We start from the raw sequence: 19,720 nt of genomic DNA, 5'->3' as shown, positions 1-19,720 counted from the left end.
AAAGCACCAACGACAATCCAGCCGTTGCCAAGCGCGCTGGTGGAGGAATAAAACGTCCCACCACAACACCTTACCAAACTTGTGCCCAGCATGGGAGCACGTTGCAGAGCAGGCATTTCCGTCCGTGGTGGTCACACACGAAATTAATTTTCTATAATTAATTTCTGGCCAAGATATCACTCTCTTAACTATAATCTATCGTAGATACCTCGAACAAAAAATCGTGCCAAGTAGTTGGAAGAAAGCACAGGTCAAACCTGTCTACAAGAAAGGAAGCAGAAGTGATCCCCAACACTACCGTCCAATATCCATGATATCGATTTCTAGTAGAATCTTAGAATATATTCCGAGTTCAAACACAATGAGGTCTGTCGAACAGAATGACAAACTCCATGCCAATCAGTATGGATTTCGTCGTACATGTGAAACTCAATTCGCACTTTTCACACATGACATACTGAAAGCTTTGGATCAAGGGAGTCAAGTAGTTGCAGTATTTCTGGATTTCAGAAAGGTGTGACTCAGTACCACTTCTACGCTTATTATCAAAATTACGATCGAATGGGATATCAAGCAAAATTTGTGACTAGACTGAGGATTTTTTGGTAGGGAGAACGCAGCAATTTATGTTGGATGGAGAGTCATAAACAGATGTAGAGGTAACTTTTGGTGTGCCCTACGGAGCTGTGTTGAGACCCTTATTGTTCATGTTATATATTAATGACATCGCGGAAGATATTAATAGTAACCGCATACTTTTCGAAAATTATGATTATTCAAAAATTAAACTACAAAGAAACAGGTTGCATAGACATCCAGTCAGATTTGGATAAGAGCCCAAAGTGATGCAAAGATTGGCAACTTAAAACGTTCAAAAATATGAAACTGTGCACTTCTCAAGACGAAAAAAAAAGTGTATCATATGACTGTATTATCATTAAATCACAGTTGCAATCAGCCAATGAAGACAAATATGACGCTGGCGTAACACTTTGTAGGGATATGAAATGGAATGCTCACAAAGGTTAGTCGTGGGTAAAGCAGACTGCAACGTCAGTATGCTGGTACAATAATACAAGGGAGATCGAATCGGTCTACAAAGAAGATGGCTTACAAATCACTTGTGCGGTCCATACTAAAATATTGCTCAAGTGTGTGGCACCCGTACCTAGCAGGGCTAACAGGGGATGAACGTATGAAGAGAAAGGCAGCACGAATGGTCACAGGTGTGACACATGAGAGAACGTCATTGAGATATTGAAAAAACTGAACTGGCAGACACTCTAAGACTGACGCAACCTATCCCGTGAAGGCCAACTTACAAAATTTCAAGAACCGGCTTTAAATTATGACTATAGGAATATACTAGGAATCGTAGGAAGAGATTAATTACAGCACGCACAGAGGCATTTAAACAGTCATTCTTCCCGCTCTTCATGTGTGGATGGAACGGGGAAACAGACTAGTAACTGATACAATGGGACGTACCTTCTGCCATGCACTTTGCAGTGGCTTGTAGAGTAAAACTGTAGATGTATTAAGAACCATTTCCTACCGTCTGCAGCGTCCAAGGTACCATGATAAATCGCAGTGACTTCAGTGCAATTATTGTTTTTGAATGAAAGTGGCATTTCTGTTCGTCTCCTTGTGTGTTTCTTTCAGTTACCTCCTGTACTATACTGAAACATTTCTTTCTTTGTATGGTCTAGGTTTCAGGGAGCTTTGTTACATCGCAGTGACGCATCATGCGAAATAACTTTGTTTATTAACTTTTGCACACCAGTGTATTTTTCCAGTTACACACCGCCTTCCATTCGATATACTTCACTTATTTTGCCTGAAAATGACTCCGTAGACGAGTCTGTGTTAAACGGAATCACAAAACGAAGTCATTAAACTGGCAACTTTGGCGAAAGCAAAACTGGACTTAGTAGTCGTTGTCGATGTTACTGTTCCACAAGAGGGTGGATCTCTCTTCCGCTGTCATGTGCTCCATTTCTTGGTAAGTACCGGCTCTAAATCCTTGCCGAACATGATCATTGGTGAATTATCAGACTTCGAGTTGCACTGACACTTCAGTACACACTTGTTCACAATAAAGACCGCCACAAAGAAAGAAAAAAAAAAATGCGTTATGGCCCACTAACGTTCGTTTTCACAGAGGAAGACCTAGTAAAATGAAATCCGGTTAGTAATAGGCAAGTATTAGTGAAAAAAGCAATGTTTGCTTTTCACTTTCGAACTTGCTCTATTATGGACAGAGGAAAATGGTTCAAATGGCTCTGAGCACTATGCGACTTAACTTCTGAGGTCATCAGTCGCCTAGACCTTAGACCTAATTACACCTACCTAACCTAAGGACATCACACACATCCATGCCCGAGGCAGGATTCGAACCTGCGACCGTAGCGGTCGCTCGGTTCCAGACTGTAGCGCCTAAAAGCGCACGGCCACTCCGGCCGGCCCCTGGACAGAGGACTTCAGTAACATGGTCTTTCAAGGTATTTACACCGAACTATTGAAATGAAAGCTGATGCACTCCCATTCAGCTCAAATGACATTCAGAAACTAAAAGTTAAGAATATTGGGGGCTCAAGTCCTGGGTTGACGAGTCTGCCCTTCTAACGCTTCCCTGAATTGCTCCAGCCATATGTGGAGAACGTGCTGGAAAGAAAATGAGGTCAGTGAAAATTATACTTTCCTCATTTTTTGAGACACGACCACAGTAATACGCTTTTAATCGTGGCCAGTTTGGGCCATGTATTGGATGCCTTCAGAAACCATTTGCTGCTGAAGACTTATGGTATCTGAAGACGGTCACTGTATGGTTGAAATCTTTCACGATTAGATGTGTGTTACCGCGCTTGTGTTTAGCGGAAGTAACAAACAATTATATGACGAAATAGGCTATTTTAACAAAGTGAGGACTGATTCCATCCCTTACTCCCATTTCTAACAGTACGTCCATGTTTAGTTATCACTACAATGAGTAACGACAAAGCACGCTACGCACAGAATACCGTACCAGACGCATAGACATAACATTACACCGCTTCTGGTACGCATTAGCAGGAAATACACGGGCAGCGAACTTTAATTAACGGTAGCACGGTCACTGCGCTTTGCAGAGCCTCTCCACACGTTCGTTAGCGATCCTTCCCTAGAAATCTAACGGCCGTTGTGCCGCGGCTGCACAGCAGCACCATCGAAATACAACGCTCCTGGCTTAAAGGGGACGAAACCATACAGCTCTTTAGCCTGACGTAATGGAGCTAATATTACAGGCAGAAAAATGTCACGCAGAGCTTGTTAGCTGGCACCAAGAGTCAACAACAAAATGTATGATTTAATTTGAACTTCATATATGATTTTCACTGAGACGCATGCGTACAAGAATAGATTATACAGTATCATTTAACTTCACAATTTACTCATCGTAACTACGCTATGACTATTATCGCCAACTATGATTTACGTGTTTTGAAGGAACATAGAAAAACAGTCGGTTGAATTTGTTACTAAATTGGTGGGTTTATTGTCTCTGTGCGTCCAACAGCTTGATGAACTTCGTTAGGCAATCGCCTGACTTTTTCAAGCCATCGTGACACTGGAGGGTGAGCTTTCACCAATTTTAATCTAAAATAAATTGCCTGTTCACTGTGAGAGGTTGACGGCTGACGATTCTCTGGTTTCAACGAAACCCGAAGAATGTATACTACTACACATTCAGTTGTGGTATGAACGTCTACGTCAGATTCACTTTTATGCCGTTATGAAACCTTAGTCTTCAGTGGGCAATTAGGTACTATTTATCATAACACAATCTGTCTCGTCGGGTTCATACATATTTCATTTTGAACTGCCACACTGTTGTATGACCACCTGGACTATTTTGCAATATTTACGCACATTCTATACGCATACTTGGTTCGTCAATACCCCGAGGTCATGACCTGCCTGAGAGTATCTTCATGCCGTGCAGAAAATTACGAGGGCAGTGTATTCTGAGGGCAGTTAAATATAACTTTGGCTGATTCAGCCGACTTTCGAGGGCTTCGTCATTTGTACATGTACAGCTGGAAAAATCTAGAAAACTATCTTATAAACTTCTCAAAATAAACTTTCAAACCTCTATAACGCTACAAGAAACACGTGTCGCCTAAGAAAATTAATGATAGTATCAAAACTTCCGAGCACAGTTTAGGTGTTCTCTGTGTCTTCCTCTCTTCTTTCGTCCGTCATCCTGACGGGGATCATCTTCACTTCTGAAGTCCTTCCTTGAGAATATTTAACACACACTATAATATACTCTAAGACTTCACCCAATCGAATATCCACTTTCAGAAAAACTTCTGTGTAAAGATACGAATACTGTAAAAGTCGAATCTTATCTTAAGTAGCAAGAAATACATACGAGACCAACGCCGTCTTGGTGAGACGTCTTACCGGGAATGACAACGTTTCCGGATGGAATCAATGTCAGAGAGGAATGTGTATATGCGAATACTACCAATATCCAGCTCTCTGAGGTAGCCTCGTAAAACAACGATCGCATCAGGGCCATGAACGACGGTTTTAAATATTCCACTCCTGTTTATGTTCTCGAACTAAGACAGAAAGCGAAAATTCAAACTTTAGTCAAGACCGGCTGAAGCGACTAGGAAAATTGTAAAATTTTAATGTTACTATTCAGACGATATTTTAAGAAATGACCCTGACCACATGTTACAAGATAGATCTAGAGGCGTACGGCACAATATACCTGGTGCTGCACTCTTTACTAAATTTAGAGTCCTATGTTACGACGCTTTTTTAAGAATACGTACAACGATTCAAGATGGAAAAAGCTCAAATGAGCTCTTTTCCTTGATAACAGCGTATCTGGATAAAACTGCTGAGAGATAATTGTAAATGCTCCAGTGAACTTTTCAGTTGAAATCCACGTGTGTCACGACACTAATCACTCCGTCATGGAGAACACAGGATGTAGTCGTGACCAGGAAGTCAATATTTTAAACTTACACCAGCCAGCCAGAAAAAGGATACAAATTTGTTTATTGGAATTGTTCCTTCTCGTCACAGTGCTGTTATTTACGTTATTTTTCGTCTGCTGATGCACGTTTTCGCGATTCTAAAGTCGAAGAGTTTAACTGATCTTGCGCAGCCACTTACTTGTACGTCTCTTTTTCAGTGGCTCCCATATAAAGCCGTCCTCTCCAGCATGTTTTCCTTTCTTGTGCACGCCAGACGTCTGTCTCAGTGTGACGAGTTCACAGAAACGGGAAAAATAAAAGATGACTCAATGTAGGCAATTGATTCTGCAGACACATACCGGACTACTGTTGACTCATCGCCGGTTGCTTTCTAGCGCACGACTACGAAATGTCTAGAGGAAACGAAAAGATGCTTAAAGCACTCCTGCAAATATTACCGACGGGGAGTAATACTTTGGAAAGTGGCTACAGTCAACACAACTCTGATGATAGGTGTTTCGGAAATTATTATAAATTCCTTAATGAAAGTGTATTAATCACGCTATTGCTTCAACGAAGTATTTATGGAGAGAGCATCCTTTAGTGCCACAGAGTGTATCTAGCATTCTAAGACATACTAATGCAACAATATCGTAAAAATCAAATAGCTCGAGTATATCTGCTAGAAAATTTTGAAGTTATTGGTTTGAACAAAATATTAATCGCAAATCTAACAGCAAAAGACTGACGGAATTTTTACAATTATGACCTTACACCGAGGATTCTGATCTGATCACCAGTAACTTACGAAGAGTTTACCTTGATGGGAGATGTTGAACGGAGTCCACTCAGTCACGAGATCACAGCGGAGCAGCAGAAGTAATCAGGTTTTCAGACCACCAATAATGACAAGAGTACCGAGCGGACGACATCGTACTTTGTGACGCCATGCAGCGGCGTCTTTGCAGGGGAGGAAAATGCGGCCGATAGATAGTTGAATGAACCAGAAGAAAATAGTTCTAACAAATTATGAATTATTACACTTAATTTTTTCGAGATAATAATCTTACAATTCAGTAATTAGTACTGAATTAATGATACCTCTCAGATAACGCACATCATCAAGGAATTGTTTGACGGAGAAGTTCACACAAGAGTTTCTCCTTCCTATCGTTGCACTCGTATAAAAATCACAATCATTAGATTTGTGACAGTCAAATCTAAAAGCTGCCAAATTCCTTCGGTAAATGGAAAAATCACAGTACCTGATGTGGTACCCATTACATTTTGCATACCGATTACTCTAAAATCAGGTCCCTCTGAGAAGGAAAGAGGACATGCACAAAACTGCTAACCTTTATCAAATCGCTTAATTGCTAGCGTATGACTGTTTCGGAGACGGAACAAGTTCTCTGCAAGAAACAACACAATTTCAGCAAGCGAACACCATACGAAGCTCATTTCTCTCTATTCGTTTATGAGGTGCAGAAGGCTGTAAACACAGTCCAACGTAATGTGGACTGACGAAATAAAACTTTCCCGTAAAAGAGCTTGCAAAAAAAGTACGACAAATTCGTAACCCTCGTGAGATGTGGGAGTTTGAATTAATACTATCATCGTGACATAAATTATAAATAGTCTGCGTCTTTATCTACATCTACGTGGATACTCCGCAAATGAAATTTATGTGCCTGGCACAGGGTTCGTCGAACCACGTTCACAATTCTTTATTATTCCATTCTTGTACAGCACACGGAAAAAACGAACACCTATATCTTTCCGTGCGAGCTCTGATTTCCCTCATTTTATTATGGTGATCATTTCTTCCTCTGTAGGTCGGTGTCCAAAAAATACTTTCGCTTTCGGAGAAGAAAGTTGGTGACTGGAATTTCGTGAGAAGATTCCGCCGCAATGAAAAACGCCATTGTTTTAATTACGTCCAGCCCAAATCCTGTATCATTTCTGTGACTCACTCTCCCCTATTTCACGATAATACAAAACGTGCTGTCCCTCTTTGAACTTTTTCGATGTACTCCGTCAATCCTATCTCGTAAGGATCCCACAGCGCGCAGCAGTATTCTAAAAGAGGACGGACAAGCGTAGTGTAGGCAGTCTCCTTAGTAGGTCTGTTACATTTTCTAAGTGTCCTGCCAATAAGACACAGTCTTTGGTTAGCCTTGCCCACACAATTTTCTGTGTGTTCTTTCCAATTTAAGTAAATGCAATTCCTAGTGTTTAGTTGAATTTACAGCCTTTAAATTTGAATGATTTATCGTGTAACCGAAGTTTAACGAATTCCTTATAGCACTCGTGCGGATAACCTCACACTTTCCGTTATTTAGGGTTAATTGCCAATTTTCGCACTATACATATATCTTTTCTAAATCTGTTTCGCAATTTGTTTCGATCTTCTGATGACTTTACTAATCGATAAACGACAGCGTCACCTGCAAACAACCCATGACAGCTAGTCAGTTTGACTCCCAAATCGTTTATATAGATAAGGAACAGCAAAGGGCCTATAACAACATTACCTTGGGGAACGCCAGAAATCTCTTCTGCTTTATCATATCAAACTTTCTGTCGTGCATGAATGATACCTTCTAGATCAGTGGTCGTCAAACTTTTCTGCTTAAGAGTTGACATTGACATTATAGGACCACACATTGAGCCGCATAGGGGGAGGGTTCAAAATGACTCTGAGCACTATGGGACTTAACTTCTGAGGTCATCACTCCCCTAGAACTTAGGTCTACTTAAACTTAACTAACCCAAGGACACCACGCACATCCATGCCCGAGGCAGGATTCGAACCTGCGTCCGTAGCGGTCGCGCGGTTCCAGACTGTAGCGCCTAGAACCGCTCGGCCAACCACGGTCGGCCATAGGGAGGGGGGGAGGAGGAAATGGGAGAGGGAATGGGGGTATTAAATGTCCACTTAAAGATAAATTCAATTTTCACCCCAAAAAATGGTTATGACCCGTTCCATTGCAACAATATCCGTTGATTGTTTTTCTGACTTTCAGCCACATTTTCTATGTGTTTTCACACCTTAGTATCTGGAAGAAAACTACGCAGCTGCAGGAGACTTTTCAATCGGACGTTTGCATTAGGTCAAATCAGAACAGAGACGGTTTTAAATAATTGAACTTAATTCATTCAAAGTTTTCACAAAGGGAAAGGATGGCGGATGATAGGTTTGTACATAAAATAGTTTATAAGTGAATTTTATCTGTTGTATTATGCATCTTTTTAAGACGTAACTAACAATTTTTGGGGTGAACACTTTTGTAACTTTTCCCGATGAGCAATGCGGCCACTTTACCCTACCGGACGCCATGTCGGCATTAGCGGTCCACAGAATAAACTATCGAACTGAACTACGTAACAACGAACTACGTTTGTACGACGAAAGACATCGTTTAAACACTAATATCGTAAAAATGTTTTACTGTCCATACAAGTGAGGTAACAAGAATACTGTAAATGACTTATTTTACATCAGACGATTAATAAACAAAATTACCCAAAGTGACCCTGATTCCGACAAGATGTAGTTCCCGCAAGACGGAGCTCTACCTTATCGAAGCAGGAGAGTTTGAGTCCTGGAGGAACATTTTGGGGACCGCATCCTTGCTCTGGGGTACCCACAGGCTGCTGACATGGGCCTCTAATGGCAGTAACGGTACTCTTTATCTCCATTATCTTCGTCATCTGTAGTTAATAAGACTGGTTCGGAGGAAGAGTCATCGGAGTCTGCATTACCTTTTTCTTTTTTCCAGAAGATTGAGAAGATAGTTTCTCCATTGGATATCTTTTCTTTAAAATTCTGTCTTTGGAACGTGTAGAGTAGATGTTCAGCTTCATTCTTTCTTCAGACCTCTCCAAGGTAGCTTGAATTTGCAATTTATAGCGAGAAGTCGTCACAACACCAGTTTTACCTCCTCTGTTGGGATTTGAACTTCTGGGCAGAGCTGATTTCGAGAGAGAAACAAATCTGGAGTTCCATTTGGTGAAGAGTTATCAAAGGTTGATGGAGCTTCTGGTTCTGACACGGGACTCTGTGGCTGGACGAAAGATGCAAGGATTTCAGCTGCACTGGTGGTTGAAGAAAGTTGTGTTTCTTGGAGAAAGTCATTGTGTCCAAAGGAGACCTACTGCGGAGTTCGATAAGCTAATTCTGGGTGACTTCTAATGAAGTTCCTGAGCCACTTTTGACGGCAAGGCCCTTTTCAGGATAAAAAGGATGATCAAGGTCGTTAGCAAACGACAACTGAAAAGCTAACTGCCTCAAATCCTTCATTCTGAGCCTATAGTAACGCTCATCCATAATGTTGCCGCAGGAAACTAATTCGCCTTCTAATTTATCTCCAAAAGCACACATCCTGCCAATCTTTGTCTTTATCAAAGAAAATGTGTTTCTGCTCTCATGGTTTACATAATTTTCTAGTGTAGACCGTGGGACGTTGAAATACTTCGATGCTTTTAGGAAGTCCATTTGCTTTTCCTATACTGAATTAACAGCCTCTCTCATCGATTCTTTTGATCAACGTTTCCCAACTCCGGATGCCATCAAAAATTTTTCCATTAGTATCTATACAAGATGGAATTCAATACTTTGACAGTTTTCCTAAACATCAAGCAATGTCTGTGTGAGAGGAAAGGTTTCTTTACTCCTGTGGGAAAGTGCGCTTATGGGATTTTTAAGACTAGGTCTTTACATGACAAGACAAGGAGTCGTATATGTCAGATAGTTCGCCCAATTTCCGATAGGGGGATTTCTCATATAATAAGCTGCTGCTCTATACTGGAAATTATTTCAATTAGCTTCTAGTAGCGGTAGGAGAGTATGCTGGGAGTTATTAATTGGTACTTTGACATCTAATGGAGTTGGAAACATCAATAGTTTTTTGTTCAGTACCTTTTTTTGTGTTTCCTGAGATAAGTTTTTACGCAGAAGGTATGGTTTTATGATATTTTATGTGATACGTCTAAGCAATGTACTTTGCTTTAATATTAATGTGTATACGTGAAATTACGATCACACAACCGACACGTTCGAATCGGCCTTGTTAAATACAGGATTGTGTAAGATTCCTAATTTCGGATACTGGAGTTGCGTAGTTTGGGATATCAGAAATTAAGAACTATTTCGTGTGGTATTTAAAACATTTAGTTATTTTATGCCAGCACACCGGTGGTAAATGGAACATTAAAAAATGAGAGTTTATGATACTGGTACACAGTAATACTCCGCGTGATGGCTTTATAGTAAGGACTTATATTTAGAGACAGAAATATTTTGGCAGCTTTGATATGGAAGAGTCTGTGCAATTCTAGCTCGTCGAAAAATTCAGGTCAATGGAGTAACATCATTAACTACATTCGTTCGTACCGATCGTGGATTACGTTTCAACTGTTGTCCGAGAGGAAGCTCTTCGATAAGGAAATTGTGACATAACACGATACAGAAAAGCAATACACGAACGAACCAACGCCGAAACATTCCGAAGTAAATTCCGGGAGCGAGGTCTCTTGAGTGGTGGTGGAAGTGGATTAAATGCAGGACGGGGTAGGCTCTGCGCTTGCGCAGCCCAAGTCAAAGCGCCAGCGTAGGTCGCACTTAACAGGGGCACATCCTCTCTGCAGCCAAGCGAATACCAGCTTTCAGGACTGCGGAAAAGCTTTCCGAGCCAACTCGTTTGAGTTAAAAGTAACTCTCTGAGGTTTACGAGCGGGCAAAAAATATAGGCAGCATGTGGAAAAGATAAAAAAAAGTGCCAAAACGTGACGGGTTCATGCGCTCCGCGAAGACGAATGGAAGGTAAAATCAACATTGAAACATTTCAAACGCCTCAATATATGTTGTACGTAAGTAGAACCAGTTTGTTGTAGCCGCCAATCTGACGGCTGGTTTGAAGCAGCCCTCCGCAAATCCAAGTGTATCCGCACAACTACTGCACCTCACAGCCACTTGAGACTGCTTATTGTCGCTTAACCTTTGTCTCTCCCCCTCCCCCCCCATTTCCAAAGTTCCTATTTCTGTACGGTTTATCGATCGCTTTTAATGCATATACACTTCCAGAAAGATTTCCAAACACGTAAAATTTATATCCGAAGTTCAGAAACGTTTTTTCTTTGTTATTGCCATTCTGCATTTCATATCCTCTTTATTTCTTCCACTGTCAGTTACTTTACTGCCCAAACTCGTCTACCACTTTTATCGTTTTATTTCTTAATCTAATTCCCTCAGCATTACTTGATTTAATTCGACCACACTTCATTACCTTTTTTTCACATTTTATTAATTTCAATATTACAGCCTCTTTTCGCGCCAGTATCCACTCAGTCATCTGATCTTCCAAATGATTTGCTGTCTTTGACAGAATTACTGTCTAGTCGACATGGGTGGATCATAGGTTGGTTGGGTGTTAAAGGAGGTCATTCGTCCATCGGTCAGAAGGCAGTTCAACTGGAGTTAGTGATGTCAGTCGGAAATTTGATCGAGTTATGGAAGTATGTAAGACAGTAAAAACGAGGCGATAAAAGAGAAATAATTTGAGGAGAAGTACATGGCTTGGGTCGGGTCGGTAACGTACGTACGCATGTCATACCAGCTCGCCGCCATGCTGTTCAGAAAGTTATGAACCTCTTCTTTCACCTCGTCGTCGCAACTGAAACGCTGGGACCACAATTAACGCTGACAGGTACTGTAAGACTCTGAAAAAACTCAAACGGGCAATTCAGAACCCGAGAAGAGGAATGTTGAGACATTCTCCATGACAACGCTCGACCACACATCGCCCGGCAAACAGTTGCTCTCCTGCAACAGTTTCAGTGGAACATAATCCCCCAGTCCTGACTTCGCGCCCAGTGACTATCACCTGTTCCCTAGATTAAAAGAACATTTGGCCGGAAAGCGATTCAGCTCCGACGACGAGGTGAAAGAAGTAGTTCATAACTTTCTGAACAGCATGGCGGCGAGCTGGTATGACATGGGCATACAAAAACTGCCACAGCGTCTACAAAAATGCATTGACAGAAATGGTGATTATGTCGAAAAATAGCTAAATGTTCAAGCTGTAAACTAATGTAAACCATTGTAGAAATAAACAGGTCTCTTACTTTTGGGATTACCCTTGTAGGTCAGAGCAGAGGAGTGTTCTCCACCGGTTCATCTGTGCCGAGAGAAACCCCACTAGCATCCGACATCCCGCTAACACGATTAAGGGCGGAGACAGTTACTGACTACAGAAAGCTTACTAGCAGGGAGCTTCGCAACAGTAAAAGTGAGAAGGCTAAAAACGTAACATACTGGTGTATCAGTAGGACTGACGCCAATAAATTAATGTGAGAAAAATTATCGGGCCAGTGAGGCCAAGCGAGTGTACCCCGTGGCTCCGCATGCGACGGGGGTTTCCCTTCAACAGGCGACCCACTCCTGATCCGTTATTGGTCGAAGAGTTAAAGAGGGAAACAGCTCCAACTATTCATCAAAGTGCTACTCCTAAAACATAGTAGGGTGATATAGGAAAAAAATGGAGCTAACTGCATCTAAAACTAATTAAAACGGAGTAAAACAGGAATGATCAAGGCAGCTGGCAAACGACGTAGAGTTGAAGACCCCCACACCCAGCATTATGGCGAGAAACACCACATCCACTACCAACTTATCCCCTCCCCGAAAGTAGTTTAAAACGTTATATCTGACGATAAAAACTACTTTCACCGTGGAAAGGGAGGGGTCTGACAAATGTCCACAAGTCGTCCGCTAATAGCGGAGCTAATAGCACAAGTATACTACTGTCAGTTTGCTCTTCGAAGAGCCAAACGATATAATTGGTCCACAGCGCAGTGACAAAGTGGTAAAATCATCAAAAAATGATCATTGACACAAAGATCGTGGTGTAGCGAATCTGTGAAATTGGGGGAAGAGATCGTAAGGTCGGCAGCTGAAAAGGTGCCATGGGCAGCACTGATGTGGGGAGAAAAACTGTCATTGAGAACACACAGATCACGACGGCAAAGAAACCGTTTAATCAAAAGGTCCCTACCAGAGAAAGTGGTGGGGTGGTGCACAATGAAATATAAATTGAAGAAAAGGGGGAAAGAGTTGCTGGCTTGAGATGGTCATGTCAAGGTATGTAAGTGACCCGTCTGAGGTTCAATATACGTTACAGATGGTGATCTCTGGGGTTGCTCGTACTCGCACTGCTATTGCTTCCACTGTGACACAGAGGGAAATCCATCCACGGATGACATCTGTGTGAACAAATGTACAGATCCCTCCAAATACTCTCTCGGGACTAGGGTGGTTCCTCTCTCGGGACTAGGGTGGTTCCGTCAATGTATAGTAACCTCGAAGAGCTGGAGAATGGTCTTCGCTGAAATGTCTGTCTTGGCGAGCAACATAAATCGCAAAATGAGGACTTACGTTGTTACAGTTCTGGCAGTTTACAGTAATATCCATTGCAGTTCCCTTTAATTATCATGTTAAGGGTATCCTGGTTAGGCGTGGACAGGTTATGCCCCAGGGACACTGCCTAACACCAGTGGAAAAAATCGACTGACATCAGTTTGTAATTAGATAGTGTGGCGGATCTGGCACCTTCGGGTCACCAAAGTAGCCATCTCTCGACATTTTTTCTTTGCTTCTACTTTTGGCAGCCGAGAGTCTTGCAAGGGCTTATCTGCTATGGGCAGTGGAGCTGAAGAGGAGAAGGCAGCCCTGTGACCCACAGCTTATTCGTCCTTCAACCACTGGGTGTTGTTGGGTCGCTGGTCTGTAGGCTCCCAGGGAGAGGGTTTCTGAAAGGAACCTCTGTCACTGGTAGAAGCTGGAGCAGGATGCTGCTGCTTCAGCACGGTGCAGGGAACCGAGATTCTCACGGTGTCACAGGAACCACGAGAGGAGTGGGCCAGTCGCACCCAAGATTTAATTAACTTCCTCTACTACCAGAGGTCGATGCCAAGGATAGATGCGCCAGGTATTGCTGACGACCTTGCTATGGTAGTGGTCAAGGATGTAAATACGCCAGGTACTGTCATCTACTTTGCTATGGCGGTAGTCAAGGCCGATATAAAAAAGACAGGATATAAATGATCGTCTTCTTTCCGAGTTTCAACATGTGAAAGGCGACGGGAGAGAGAATTCTTCCTGAATTTCGCATTCCTTAGTTAGCGTAGCACACTTCAGGGCTCAAGGACGATGGTCGTTCCGCAAATGGCGAGTTTTCGTGGAGTATCCGATCACAGACTCCGTAAGTCGGATCGTTTCTATCCTGGGAAAACATGCGCCCAAATGTTAGAAATTAATGCAAATGCGGGAATGAACGCTCCAGACTCAGTATTGTTGACCAGCTGACCTGGATGTGTGAAATGGATCTCACGCTTCTCGAAGCGTTTGCACGGTTCTTGATCAATCTGCAGCATTAAGTCTTTGTGAAAAATTACTTGAATCACGTTTAGATTCTCTGGGGTACTACAGTAAAAGGTGTAGCAAAAGTTATTTTACAACAGAGTAACGTCTGGGACTGGGTAGAATTTGCTATTTTAATTAAAGATGGAAACACTTCATAATTTACCCAGGGAAGGGATTTCACCAAATATGTATACAGTATTGTCGGCAAAGAACAACAGCTTAGCAAGTAGAAATCCGGATGCAAAATAGGAACTATGAGGAACAATTTTCGACGAGCCGCTTGGTTTTACTTTCCTCCCATAGCATGACCAAGGAGCGAAGTTCCTATGGTCATAACAATTTACACTGAAGAATTTTGGTTTGTCTAAAGAGACTGCAATAGGCTCGTGGTCATCGACTGACACCCTAGGTCCGTTCACAGTGCCAGATACGTTGCCTACTCTTCCCACGGGCGCCACCCAGCCCGAGAAATCGCCACCTGACTATATGGCCGTTGTCCGAAGTTCCCGGTACATCCAAACGGACAGACACCTATTCCTGGGGATGGGCGTGGAGGCATCAGCGCCGGCATCAATAGTGCATTCCCTACGTAGTCAGGGAGCTACCACCCGACGGGTAACTGACAACGCTGAGATTCCTACGCTCCCCCATGGACTGGCTGCCACTGGGTACTGGGTAACCCTCGTCACACGCCCCACACTTCTGTAAAGTAATTTTTGAAGCAGTGGATGTCGACGGCAGATGAGAGGATCGAACATCATTTAAACGAAGTAAGAGGTGTAAAAAAATAAAAAAAATAAAAAAAATAAAAAAAGGTAGGAAATACCATAATCGATGTCCTACGAAAAAGCTAGGTTGTCAGCTGGCAATCTGTCTTTAAGAACACGTCTGAGAAAAGACAGTTAGTGTATAAGATTGCAGCACAGGAAGTACTTCAATAGTAGTAGTACTTCCAACAGCTTCAGGCCCCGCGCTCGCAAGGCACATACGAGATAATTATGAGCCTCCAGGGGCTGTAATAGTCAAATCTCAAAGTTTTTATTCCTTATCGCTCAACTTTCATTCAGATTTCCACATTTCTCATTGGTTTCCTTTGGGTAGAGACTGAATGATATAAGGGACGGGATACAAACCTATCTCGTTCCTTTGTCACTCAGCCAAATCTCTGATGCCCTTCGACCGTCGTAACTGCATAGGTAAGCCACTGCTCCGTTCTTTATCCGCAAATATTTCAGATTTCTAGAGAGTGTATTTCAGCCTGAATCGTTAAAAAGCTTTTTCAAAATCTACAAACGCTATAAAAATGGGTCTGCCTCTCTTCTACTTACCTTTCTGAAATCTGTGAGTGGAGCCTACGTATTATGATTCTTGCCAGTGTTCTGTCTACAGCACTAGGGAGGAGCTTTCTGAAGTAGTCGTCAGATTAAGAAGATAGAAGCTCTTCCAGTTCAGTGTTCCTTTAATACCAACCCATTTCACTGCAGATGGTCCGGCCACCCGCCACTAATATTTCCGATAGTTCTTTGCGTTGGCTGCACTTCAACTTACGAGACAGCTGAATCTTTTCGCTTCGTGTATCCTTATAAATTATATACACCTACCGTTTTTCTCTACAGTGTCGTATACTAACTGGTTAAACTAATTACTTAGCATGTGGCTGAGAGCCACAAAGACTCAGGTATAAAATTCGTATTAGTTTTCACCCTCTCCTCTCTCTCTCAAGTACAGAACACAGTAAGAACCACTTTTACACCCCACAGATGCCTACTATTATAGATTCAACATTTCAATAATAGTAATTGTGTATGTCAACGAGTACATCATTTTAGCGTAACTTCCAAGAAATTCCCTACCGAAGAACGGCCAGCATGCGGCATGCATTTGATAGAGATTTGTGAAACACGTGTCTCCCAATTGATTTAAGAACTATGACGGCAACAAACCTAAAAAATTTTGAAACATAAAAATTGAAAATATAAAATCAAAGTTTGCATTCACCGTTGTAAATATTTGACTTAGCATTGTGATTACGAAACCAAGTTAGCAGAAAATTATGACTAGGTGAGCGTGTAAATGAGGGGGGATGCTGTTTTTTTATTTTTTTTAGTCATTTCCAGAACTCTAATTTTTTTTCTTAATGCAGCAAAGGCACGTTGGGTCACAGCGTGTAGCAGAAGAAGACGCACACCTATCTATTCAACGTGCGGACAACTGCCACCGCCTAGCGCAGAGAAACGGGGTGTTCCAGTCATCAAGCCTATCAAGGCTTCACTGCTTTCAAGCCACGACACTTCGTCGCTTTTTATCCGTATCAAAGGCGGCCATACCGGCTATTAGGTAGGTGGTCATAATGTCCTGGATGATTATTGTACAGTGTCTGACCCAACCTTCAATTCTGGACCGGCAGTTATGTTCTTCTGTCTCACCAGAGTTACTCGACTTGGCCAAAATATTTCAAATGGTTCTGAGCACTATGGGACTTAACATCTCAGGTCATCAGTCTCCTAGAACTTAGAACTACATAAGCCCAACTAACCTAAGGACATCACACACATCCATGACCGAGGCAGGATTCGAACCTGCGACCGTAGCAGTCGCGTGGTTCCTGATAAAGCGCCTAGAACCGCTCGGCCACGTGGTCGGCCAAAATCAGTTTCTAACAGTTTTTGGGAGCAAAGAACTGCAAAATCAGTAAACTCACTAAATACCGTAGCAGGTAGCATCATCCCAGTTTCTGATGTTAAGTTGCAAAACTTGCAGTTCAATCGAAGGTTTGCATTTTTAAATATTTTCTCCACCCACTTCCATTACAGTGATACTGTTGAATAAAATATACATCTTATGGCATATTGCACAAGAACAACTTAAGAACCGATTAAATAAGAAGTATTCGTTCAGTCCAATCACAACGGCCCTTAGTCAGCTGCCTCGATACTTTTAAGAAAAGGTCACCAAAAGTTGTCGAGCAGTTTGTATTCTTACATAGTGCAGTTAATAGAGCACCAAAATATACAGACACCATAAAATTTTCAGCTGCTACGGACTGTTAGACCACGAGATATCAGTCGTCAAAGTTAAAATGAGACTATTGTAATTATAAATGATTTGCTAAACAAATGGATTATTTGAGACAATATGACATGAAACGCTATATAACCAAATTTACTTACTTCACTACACTATCAGAGACAAAGACAGCATGGTCAATGCATAAACACTTCTCGCGGTGTGCACATTTGATGAAAGCAGGTTGGACACAGTTCTCATGGAAATACACTCCTGGAAACTGAAATAAGAACGCCGTGAATTCATTGTTCCAGGAAGGGGAAACTTTATTGACACATTCCTGGGGTCAGATACATCACACGATCACACTGACAGAACCACAGGCACATAGACACAGGCAACAGAGCATGCACAATATCAGCACTAGTACAGTGTATATCCACCTTTCGCAGCAATGCAGGTTGCTATTCTCCCATGGAGACGATCATAGAGATGCTGGATGTAGTCCTGTGGAACGGCTTGCCATGCCATTTCCACCTGGCGCCTCAGTTGGACCAGCGTTCGTGCTGGACGTGCAGACCGCGTGAGACGACGCTTCATCCAGTCCCAAACATGCTCAATGGGGGACAGATCCGGAGATCTTGCTGGCCAGGGTAGTTGACTTACACCTTCTAGAGCACGTTGGGTGGCACGGGATACATGCGGACGTGCATTGTCCTGTTGGAACAGCAAGTTCCCTTGCCGGTCTAGGAATGGTAGAAAGATGGGTTCGATGACGGTTTGGATGTACCGTACACTATTCAGTGTCCCCTCGACGATCACCAGAGGTGTACGGCCAGTGTAGGAGATCGCTCCCCACACCATGATGCCGGGTGTTGGCCCTGTGTGCCTCGGTCGTATGCAGTCCTGATTGTGGCGCTCACCTGCACGGCGCCAAACACGCATACGACCATCATTGGCACCAAGGCAGAAGCGACTCTCATCGCTGAAGACGACACGTCTCCATTCGTCCCTCCATTCACGCATGTCGCGACACCACTGGAGGCGGGCTGCACGATGTTGGGGCGTGAGCGGAAGACGGCCTAACGGTGTGCGGGACCGTAGCCCAGCTTCATGGAGACGGTTGCAAATGGTCCTCGCCGATACCCCAGGAGCAACAGTGTCCCTAATTTGCTGGGAAGTAGCGGTGCCGTCCCCTACGGCACTGCGTAGGATCCTACGGTCTTGGCGTGCATCCGTGCGTCGCTGCGGTCCGGTCCCAGGTCGACGGGCACGTGCACCTTCCGCCGACCACTGGCAACAACATCGATGTACTGTGGAGACCTCACGCCCCACGTGTTGAGCAATTCGGCGGTACGTCCACCCTGCCTCCCGCATGCCCACTATACGCCCTCGCTCAAAGTCCGTCAACTGCACATACGGTTCACGTCCACGCTGTCGCGGCATGCTACCAGTGTTAAAGACAGCGATGGAGCTCCGTATGCCACGGCAAACTGGCTGACACTGACGGCAGCGGTGCACAAATGCTGCGCAGCTAGCGCCATTCGACGGCCAACACCGCGGTTCCTGGTGTGTCCGCTGTGCCGTGCGTGTGATCATTGCTTGTACATCCCTCTCGCAGTGTCCGGAGCAAGTATGGTGGGTCTGACACACCGGTGTCAATGTGTTCTTTTTTCCATTTCCAGGAGTGTACTTTACCGTTAATCCCATCTGCGAAACAGTGCTGCAAGTGTGATTGAAATACACCAGGATTGTCTGCGGTACAGCCGCATTGAAAAATATGCAAATTTTATTAAGTTGGAGAATCGTGCCGCCGAGAACTTGAAAATACACAAACGGCTGAATGTGTAAAAAGTGGACTCTATGCCATATGTTAACATCATTTTCAGAAGATACCATAAACGTATCTGTGATACATTTAACAACATTTTTGTATGGACGGAAGAAGAAAACGTCGGCAGGTTGCACAATGATTGTACACTTCGCTGGAATCAGCTTCTTGATGAATTCAACGCCTTCAATAACTGTAGAGTTGTATAGTTCGTCATCTCTACCTGCAGTCCAGGTGTGAAGCTGAATAAGGGCTTTAGTTTTTTCTTGTATGTTTGGCCACATTATTTGTTCTAGGGCGACTTTTAAAAACCTCGTCATCATATTAGCATATTTGTTGAGCAAACGGCTTGATGTTCGTAAGTTTGTGTTCATGTTTGCAAGAACATGGCCGGCAGCCTTCGGTACAAGAACATACAAATAGGGCAGCAGCGTACCATTCACAAAAATCCAAGGCATTATCAAATAAGAGTGTGTAGTTGCTACTACG

At 43.0% G+C, this 19,720-nt stretch overlaps 1 protein-coding gene across 6 annotated transcripts in view; it reads right to left on the bottom strand.

Annotated features, from left to right (window-relative positions):
* Nucleotides 1–19,720, bottom strand: part of LOC126297429 (F-box/LRR-repeat protein 2) — a 274,474-nt gene that overhangs the window by 229,943 nt on the left and 24,811 nt on the right. The gene's annotated exons all lie outside the window — the stretch shown is intronic.

The sequence above is a fragment of the Schistocerca gregaria genome, chromosome X (genome assembly GCF_023897955.1).
Source record: "Schistocerca gregaria isolate iqSchGreg1 chromosome X, iqSchGreg1.2, whole genome shotgun sequence".
NCBI classification, from domain to species: Eukaryota; Metazoa; Arthropoda; class Insecta; order Orthoptera; family Acrididae; genus Schistocerca; species Schistocerca gregaria.
This window is presented reverse-complemented; position numbering and strand designations above follow the sequence as displayed.